General features: G+C 42.8%; 1 pseudogene; it reads right to left on the bottom strand.

The window, feature by feature from the left end:
• Nucleotides 1-4,769: 4,769 nt before the first annotated feature.
• On the bottom strand, nucleotides 4,770-8,413 carry LOC132216359 (dynein light chain roadblock-type 1-like; annotated as a pseudogene).
• Nucleotides 8,414-9,258: the final 845 nt, after the last annotated feature.

The following is a 9,258-nucleotide window of genomic DNA, read 5'->3' as shown; positions in this document are numbered from 1 at the left end:
CCTTCCTCAACAGCCTTTTCTATTCCCATGTCCATTCTACCCCTGAGGGAGGTGGCAGAAACAGAGGTGATAGTCCAAGTCCACGTCCCATTCTCTATGTCCAACCTCGCAGATTGAGAGGCGTCTCAGGGTCTTTTTCTATCGACCCGACCACCTTTACTAAGGAATTTGAGTACCTGACCCAGTCATATGACCTGACCTGGCACGACATCTAAGTCTCCTGTCCTCCTCTCTAACCCCAGAGGAGGAGTGCTTCTGGCTAGCAGCTCAGGACCATGCCGATGCCCTCCATAGACAGGACACAGTGGTCAACCTGGTAAGTTCTGACATGGTCTCCCAAACTGACCCGAGATGGGACTATCAGGTTAATTCTCCAGGGCACTGGCTCTGCAGCCATATAATCACCGGTCTCATTGCTGGACTCAAAAAGGCTGCCCGTAAGGTGGTCAACTATGACAAACAATAAAATCACTCAGGGCCCTGACAAAAATCCAGCTCTTCCTTTCCCACCTCATGCGGGCCTTACAGAAATTTGTCACCCTAGACCCCACCTCCCTAGAGGGAGCCTTTCTTCTAAATACCCATTTTATATCCCAACCAGCCCCTGACATACAGCAGAAACTTCAAAAAATAGACACAGGTTCACAAAGCCCTCAAAAAGCCCTTGTTAACCTGGCCTTTAACAATAGAGATGAGGAGACCCAAATCCAAAAACAAAGGCATGATTAGGCCAAGACTGAGGCCCAGAAGGCCTAGCCACCACTCTTACGAACCCCAAATGAAGTGCCGGTCCTCCAACTAAGGGTATCAGGGGCTGAGCCTCCTCTGGGCCCATGCTTCAAATGCAACAAGGAAGGACACTGGGCCAAGTCTCGCCCAAACCCGAGCCCCCTACCTGGGCCTGCCCAAAGTGCAGAAGGGAGGGCCCCTGGAAATCAGACTGCAGTCTGGCCCCTCCAGATTGGACTGTAGCCAGTCCAGTAAGGCCGCCCTCTGGATCCGGTTTGGAGCTCCCAGACCCCCAGGACTGGCCACGGAAGATTGAAGCTGCCCAGGCCCTGACAAGGCCCCACAGACTTACTTCACCAGGACAGAGCCTCGGGTAATGATTGTGGTGGCAGGGAAGCTGATCTCCTTTTTAATTGACACTTGTTCTGCCTCCCAGAATTTGCTGGGACTCTTGTCCCCTCCTCAGTCTCTGTTATGGGTGTTGATGGATTAGTCTCACAGCCATTAGCCACCTCACTTCTACACTGCATCTTACTAGACATTCCTTTTATCCACTCTTCTCATTCTACTTTAGTAGAATGTGCATCCCCTCACAAAGCCCAGTTATCTTGAACCACAGTCACCCACCTCAGTTTCACTCTCACCCCACAAAGCCAAACCATTACCTTGGACCATAAATGCCTTGTCTCCTCTGTGACTATTCCCTCCTCTAGATAAGAAATACTCTCCTTTCTCGGCTCGCTGGGTACTTTCGCCTCTGGGTTCCCAACTTTAGTCTTCTCATAAAGCCCCTCTGTGACATGGTGAAGGGACCCTGCACTGTACCTTTAGATCCCAAGGTAAGCATTTTCACCCCTTTAATGCTCTGAAAACTGCTCGCACCTCAGTGCCTTCTCACTCCCCTTTCCTAAAGAACAATTTTCTTTACTGCAAAACTGCAAACACTTACTTAACAGTCTTGCTACTATCAGAAGCTAAACTCATTATCACCCAAACCTTAGCATGCTTTTTCTAAGGAAAAATGTGGCAGTTTTAAATCCAAGCAGCTGGAGGCCTGGAAACTGCAGTCCTAGAATAGGCTGTGGGGCCTGCTCCCAGCCCCGCCTCCACCTTTTCTCCAGCCTCATGTGTCTATACATAATTTCCCAAAGTCTTTGATAACAAAAGCTTTGGAGAATTGCTAGGTTAAATGATAAACATTTAAGTATTTTAAAATAACGTAAAATACTGAAACATTGATTGCTAGACAAGTTTTAATTCGAACCACACATATGATTTCAAATATCAGCAAACAAAACCATACATGGATTCTTACCTTCCAGAGGGAGAGACATGATGAACAAGAGACATAACATGTAAATTATATTGCCCTGGCCGGCGTGGCTCAGTTTGGTTGGGCATCGTCCCATGCACTGAAAAGTTACCAGTTAGATTCCCAGTCAGGGCACATGCCCGGGCTTTGGGCTTGATCCCCAGTGTGGGATGTGCAGGAGGAAGCTGATCAATGATTCTCTTCCATCATTGATGTTTCTATCTCTCTCTGTTCCTCTACCTTCTCTGAAATCAATGAAAATTATATAAAATTATATAGTGTGTTAGAAGGTGATTAACACTATGAAAAAAAGTAGAGCAGGGAAGGGGAATGGGGAATAAGCAGTCTGGATGGGTAGACCATTAATTCTAAAAGAACTGACTATTACAGTGCCTTATTTTTTTCCCCATACATACACTTTCTCTCTCTCTCTTTCTTTCTTTCTTTCTTTCTTTCTTTCTTTCTTTCTTTCTTTCTTTCTTTCTTTCTTTCTTTTTAGCATTTCAGTTATTTTTAGTTAAAGAAAAACAGCTTTAAAGGACCTAAATAGGCACTTCTCCAAAGTGGACATATAGATGGCCAAGAGACATAGGAAAAGATGCTCAAAGTCACTGATCATCAGAGAGATGCAAATTAAAACAACAATGAGATATCACCTCACACCTGTCAGAATGGTTACCATCAACAAATCAACAAATGCCAAGTGCTGGTGAGGTTGTGGAGAAAAGGGAACCCTAGTGCACTGCTACTGGGAATGCAGACTGGTGCAGCCATTATGGAAAACAGTATGGTGTTTCTTCAAAAAATTAAGTATGGAACTGCCATTTGACCCAGTGACCTCACTTCTAGAAATACATCTGAAGAAACCCGAAACACCAATCAGAAAGAATGTATGCATCCTTATGTCCATAGCAGCACAATTTACAATAGCTAAGATCTGGAAACAGCCAAGTGTCCATCAGTAGATGAGTGGCTAAAAAAAATCTATGATACATTTATACCATGGAATGCTATGCAGCAGTAAAAAAGAAGAATCGCTTACCCTTTGAGACAGCTTGGAGGGACCTGGAGAATATTATGCTAAGTGAAATAAGCCAGTCAGAGAAAGACAGGTATCACATGATTTCACTCATATGTGGAATCTAATTGATGGGGAAAATAAAACATTTGGGGGATGGGTTAGCAATCTGAATCTGCCAGTAACCTAATGTACATTCTTGATAGCCTATAATTAAATCACTGCCCCTTTCTCCACAATCCGGTCTTGCAAGACCAGTTTACCTAAGTACTACTCCCATTTTACAGAGGCCATAAACCATGAGCAACCCCCGGAGGGGGTTATCAGCACTGGCACCAGGCCAGGCCTTTAGGTGTGGTCTCACAGCCCCCATCCCAACACATGGGACTTTTTGCAAAGCCTGAGAAAGGTCCGGAAGTCCCATCCCATATTTGGGGGACAAAGAAACCAACGTGTATAAAGGGAAAGCTTCCTCCATATTGGTTTGCTCAGGATTTGGAGAGAAACAGTCTCCCCTGAGTCACTGTACCGGTACATGTGAAATATCTGAAAATAAATGTTTTTTTCCTGTGTCTCCAAGTACTCCTGTGTGCTCTTTTGTCCCCTGGTAAATTCTGTAACATAATGAACAAAATAAACTGATAAACAAAATAGATCCAGAGACATAGAAGCATAGAACAGATTGCGGAACCTCAGAGGGAAGGTAGGGGAGGGTGGGTGGGTGGGAAGTGATCAACCAAAGAACTTTTATGCATATATGCATAACCCATGGACACAGACAATAGGGTGGTGAAGGCTGGGGGAGTGGGGGTGGGAGCAGGCTAGAAGAGGTCAATAGGGGAAAAAGGGTGACATATGTAATACTTTCAACAATAAAGATTTATATATAAAATAATAATAATAATAAAAAAACAGTTTTTTCCAATGGCAACAAAGTAAACTAAAGGTCAGAAGGAAGCAGGGTGTGGGCTTCTCATAAACTCTTGCTTCAAAAAACCTGAACTTGAGGAAAGAGGGCCCTATTGGGAACTCAGGGGCGACTGGCCAGCAGAAGGATGACTGGTGGGATGGGGTGGAGCTGCAGCCCACCTTGGTCACTGGATTGGTCTGCATGGAATCTAAGGTGGTTTCCACGTGCCCATTGGCTTTAAACTGGACAATCTATGGTCAGGGCTGCCTGTCACTATTTGAGCCGATTAAGCAGAGACAGAGCTGAATCATATATGAACATTTATTCCAATATTGCTGGCAGTATTGGAGAGCAGCAGGTCATCCATAAAAATCTGCAACCCCCCATAAGCCAGCTGCTTATAGTGGGTAGGACAAAGATTACATGGGGAAGTAGGGATTACAGGTATGGGGAATAGGCAATGCGGACTGGGGCAGGACTCCATTGTTTGGGCAACAAGGTTATTAATCTTTCCCTGATAATAGGCAGTTCTTGAATGAGAATGGACTGCATTCCAAGGTTGACTTCCTGGTCCGAGGTTGATTCTCAGGTCATCGGGGAGGGAGGTGGCCTACAACTCTCAGCCAGGTTAGAATGTCCTTTCTTTAATCAGAACAAAGCAATCACGATTAATAGAGCATAATTAATATTTCTTATAATGATAGCTAGTCCTAATATCCTATTTTTGCCCCCAATAGGTTAACACTATTATTCTTGGGGGCATTAAATTAAGGAATGACGTGTGGAGCCAAGAAAGTGGCTTATTCAGTTAGATTCTGAATCAGAATCAGGAAATAGTCTTTATCTGTGTGTGGACGAAAGGAGCCACATGCTAACTTGACAAGCTCAGGGAAGGCCTGCATGGCGGTCTTGCAAACTCAGAGACCTAAAGTAACCACCTAGGATGGTCTTGTTGTGAGAATAAACAAGTCATCTTTTCTGTCAAAGAGCAGTTTAGACAGCCGCCATTTTGGGCTGCGTGACCCGGCAGCCACCATGTTGGCCACATGGCTTGCAGCTCCCCCAGGGACTGCCATCTCGAAACAGCAAAGGCCAACCCCTCCCTTTGAATTAGCCAATCGGGAAAGACTGTGCACCTGAGCTCCAATCAAGAGCAAAGGACAGGTCACGTGCGTCAGGGATTATAAACCTGAGCAGACCCCCGGCCTGGTGTGCACACCTTCCAGACCATGTGTGCGCACCCTTCTACATAGAAGTAAAGGTATTTGCCTTGCTGCCTGGCTCCCGAGTATGTTTTGTGTACTACCAGGACCCCTGACTTGGGGGGCTTGTCTTATTTCTAACATTGTGGACGAAAGGGGCCCCATGCTAACCTGACAAGCTTAGGGGAGGTCTGCATGGCGGTCTTGCAAACTCAGAGACCTAAAGTAACCACAAAGGATGGTCTGAAATTAAACTTTAACTAAAAGCAGTTATGGTGGGTAGTCACATCCTAGGCCAGTATCTTCACTGACAAGGCCAACCTTTACCTTAACTGAACTTATTGTCCTTTTGCTTCTAGGATAACATATCCTTGAAATGTCAGGGTAACTTGTAACTTCCCTTTTTTTCAGGACCCCTCAGGGCACAACCAAATGCCCTGAGCACCAGGACAGATACCACAAATTCTTTTTTTTTTTTTTTTATAAATTTTATTGATTTTTTACAGAGAGGAAGAGAGAGAGATAGAGAGTCAGAAACATCGATGAGAGAGAAACATTGATCAGCTGCCTCCTGCACATCTCCCACTGGGGATGTGCCCACAACCCAGGTACATGCCCTTGACCGGAATCGAACCTAGGACCCTCCAGTCCACAGGCTGACGCTCTATCCACTGAGCCAAACCGGTTTCGGCACACAAATTCTTCATTGTTATCATGTTAATTGTTGACTGTAAACTATCCTGTACCCACCTAAGTATGTGTCTCTCATTTTACTCTTTATCCAATCCCAGAGGTCCCTGCCTCCACCCCATTTGTTTTCTCCCACCTCTCTAATCTATCACCAGTGGATTTAATGTAACCCACCCACGCCTCCTCCTTTGATTGCAATTTATTTATATAAAAACCCTGGGTATAATGCATCATGACTGAGGCTTGACCACCGGAAGGAAGTCAGTCCTGCAGGGGTTGTCTTGGAAATGGCTGTGCCCTCCCCGAGCTGTTTCCTGTGAGGGCAAAGTTTGAGGCAGGAACAGGCCCTCGGAGTGTGGAGGCATATCTTTATAAAGTTTTAATACATTAATATATTAGAGGTGGTGGCGGTACTGTTTTACCCACAGCATCTACAGGAATTGCTGCAAATTTACTTCTTGGTGGAAGCACCTTTCATTCCCAATATAAATTACCGATTCCATTAAATGAAACTTCAATTTCTAGACTCGATATAAACAGTGAAGTTGCTAAAACTATTAAAAAGGCCCAACTTCTCATTATTGATGAATGCACCATGGCATCCAGTCATGCTATAAATGCCATAGACAGATTACTAAGAGAAATTATGAATTTGAATGTTGTATTTGGTGGGAAAGTTCTCCCGTTTGGAGGGGATTTTTGACAATGTCTCAGTATTGTACCACATCCTATGCAATCGGCCATAGAATGTTCTAACTCATAGAACAAATGAGTTTAAAGTACTGCAATGTTTGCGGATTTTTCAGAAAGTTGTCTCTTACAACAAATATGAGATCAGAGGATTCTGCTTATAGTAGATGGTTAGTAAAACTTGGAGATGCAAACTTGATAGCAGTTTTCATTTAGGAATGGGTATTATTGAAATCCCCTGTGAAATGATTTGTAATGGATCTATTATTGAAGCTACCTTTGGAAATACTATATCTATAGATAATATTAAAAATATGCCGAAACCAGTTTGGCTCAGTGCATAGAGCGTCGGCTTGTGGACTGAAGGGTCCCAGGTTCGATTCCGGTCAAGGGCATGTACCTGGGCTGCGGGCACATCCCCAGTAGGAGATGTGCAGGAGGCAGCTGATCGATGTTTCTCTCTCATCGATGTTTCTAACTCTCTATCTCTCTCCCTTCCTCTCTGTAAAAAATCAATAAAATATATTTAAAAAAATATATCTAAGCATGCAATTCTTTGTCCAAAAAATGAGCATGTTCAAAAATTAAATGAAGAAACTTTGGATATATTCGATGGAGATTTTCACACATATTTGAGTGATGATTCCATTGATTCAACGGATGATGCTGAAAAGGAGAATTTTGCCATCGAATTTCTTAATAGTATTACTCCTTTGGGAATGCCGTGTCATAAATTAAAATTGAAAGTGGGTGCAATCATCATGCTATTGAGAAATCTCAATAGTAAATGGGGTCTTTGTAATGGTACCAGATTTATTATCAAAAGATTACGATCTAACATTATTGAAGCTAAAGTATTAACAGAATCTGCAGAGGGAGAGGTTGTTCTGATTCCAAGAATTGATTTGTCCCCATCTGACACTGGCTTCCCATTTAAATTGATTCGACAACGGTTTCCCGTGATGCCAGCATTTGTGATGACTATTAATAAATCACAAGGACAAACTCTAGACAGAGTAGGCATATTCCTATCTGAACCTGTTTTCACACATGGTCAGTTATATGTTGCTTTCTCTGGAGTTCGAAGAGCATGTGATGTTAAAGTTAAGGTTCTAAATACTTCAGCACAAGGGAAATTAGTCAAGCACTCTGAAAGTGTTTTCACTCTTAATGTGGTGTACAGGGAGATATTAGAATAAGTTTAATCACTTTATCAGTCATTGTTTGCATCGCTGTTGTTTTTATATCATGTTTTTGTTGTTTTCATATCATGTTTTTGTCGTTTTTATTTCATGCCTCTGTTGTTATATCCTTTTGTTACTATTTATTTATTAATAAATTTATATATTATTTTCATATATATTTTACTAACTTCCTTTCATCTCTCACACCTCTATTATAGAGAAAGGGCAAATAGCAATATTAAAATATTTCTGCTAATTAATTCCCTTCTAATGTGCACAAATTTTGTGCACTAGGACACTAGTGTATAATAATAGATGAAAAACTGCCATTCTCTGGAGCATTATCCCAATTCATTGAGATTCTGCTTCCTGCAATTGTTGACAGTTTGGCTCAAATAAACTCACAAAAATTCTTTACAGATTTGAATGTTTTTATGTTAACACGTGCAATCATAATTTAATTTTTCTTGGTGGCAATTAAAAGAAAGGTGAGGTCATTCTGGGGTCAATTTCATGCATGTGCTCTGAGCCTTCAAGATGAAGTTGTGCATGAGGTTGGCATACTGTGTGGTGGGACTGTTCTTGGTGCTCTTGATGGGAATGCCTTCTGTGTTCACCACAAGATTCCCTGCACTCCTGACTTGGAAGTCACTTCAGTGTCTCCTCCACCTCTGCCATCTCTGACCAATCTGGTAGCTCCATGTCGCCAGCCTCCGTACATATACTTTTCAATAAATTTTTTAATCCCAAAAGTGACAGAGTGAGCCAAGCACCCAGCTCTTGGCCAATCTGGTTGCATCTCTACTGAAAGTTTCTCCACAGAATGGACTCCAGGCTTAGTGTAATCAGAATGATATTTATTCAAGGCACCTGGTGCAGGTGGACTGATTTTGAGAAAGAAATCAGTGGTGAATGGGGAGAGAGCAGGCTTTTTATGTGCTCAGGGAAAGCTTGCAGATGGCTTTAGGCTGACACACATATGCTGGTGCCAGACGTCCTTCCTCAGGGGGTAGCGGAGGGGGGGTGCTGTACAAGAGTTACAGTCTTCAGGAACGTCTGTAAATTAGCCACTCAAGGGGAGCATGTTTGTGCTTGCAGAATGAGCTTTCCTTTGTTAGCCCTTGCTAAGTTAGCCCTGTTTTTTTAATTAACCCTTTCATCTACTCCCACCCAGTTGCTCCCCAGGCAATTGGAAACAAATCTTAGATATCACACCCTTCTCTCCAGAACAATACATTATTTTAATGTAATTATGTAAGGTGTGGGAATATTTTTCATAATAAGATTATGAAATTTGATTATGACCCAACTATATGAGTTCAAAAAATGCTTTAAAAAAAAGGTTTAGTAACTTCAAGTAGGATAAAAGGGCAGGCACCAAAAAGCCAGTTTCCTCTCCCATTCCTCAATTCTCCTCAGAGACCATCTGTAAATTCCTGGAATTACATCCCATGCTGTGTGCTCTGATTAAAAAGAAAAACAAATATAAATGGGTTCCAGAAGGTCCTACCAGCTAGAAGATA

Source organism: Myotis daubentonii, chromosome 15, assembly GCF_963259705.1.
Source record: "Myotis daubentonii chromosome 15, mMyoDau2.1, whole genome shotgun sequence".
Lineage (NCBI taxonomy): Eukaryota > Metazoa > Chordata > Mammalia > Chiroptera > Vespertilionidae > Myotis > Myotis daubentonii.
Note: the sequence above shows the minus strand (reverse complement) of the source record. Positions and strands in the feature narration are given on the sequence as shown.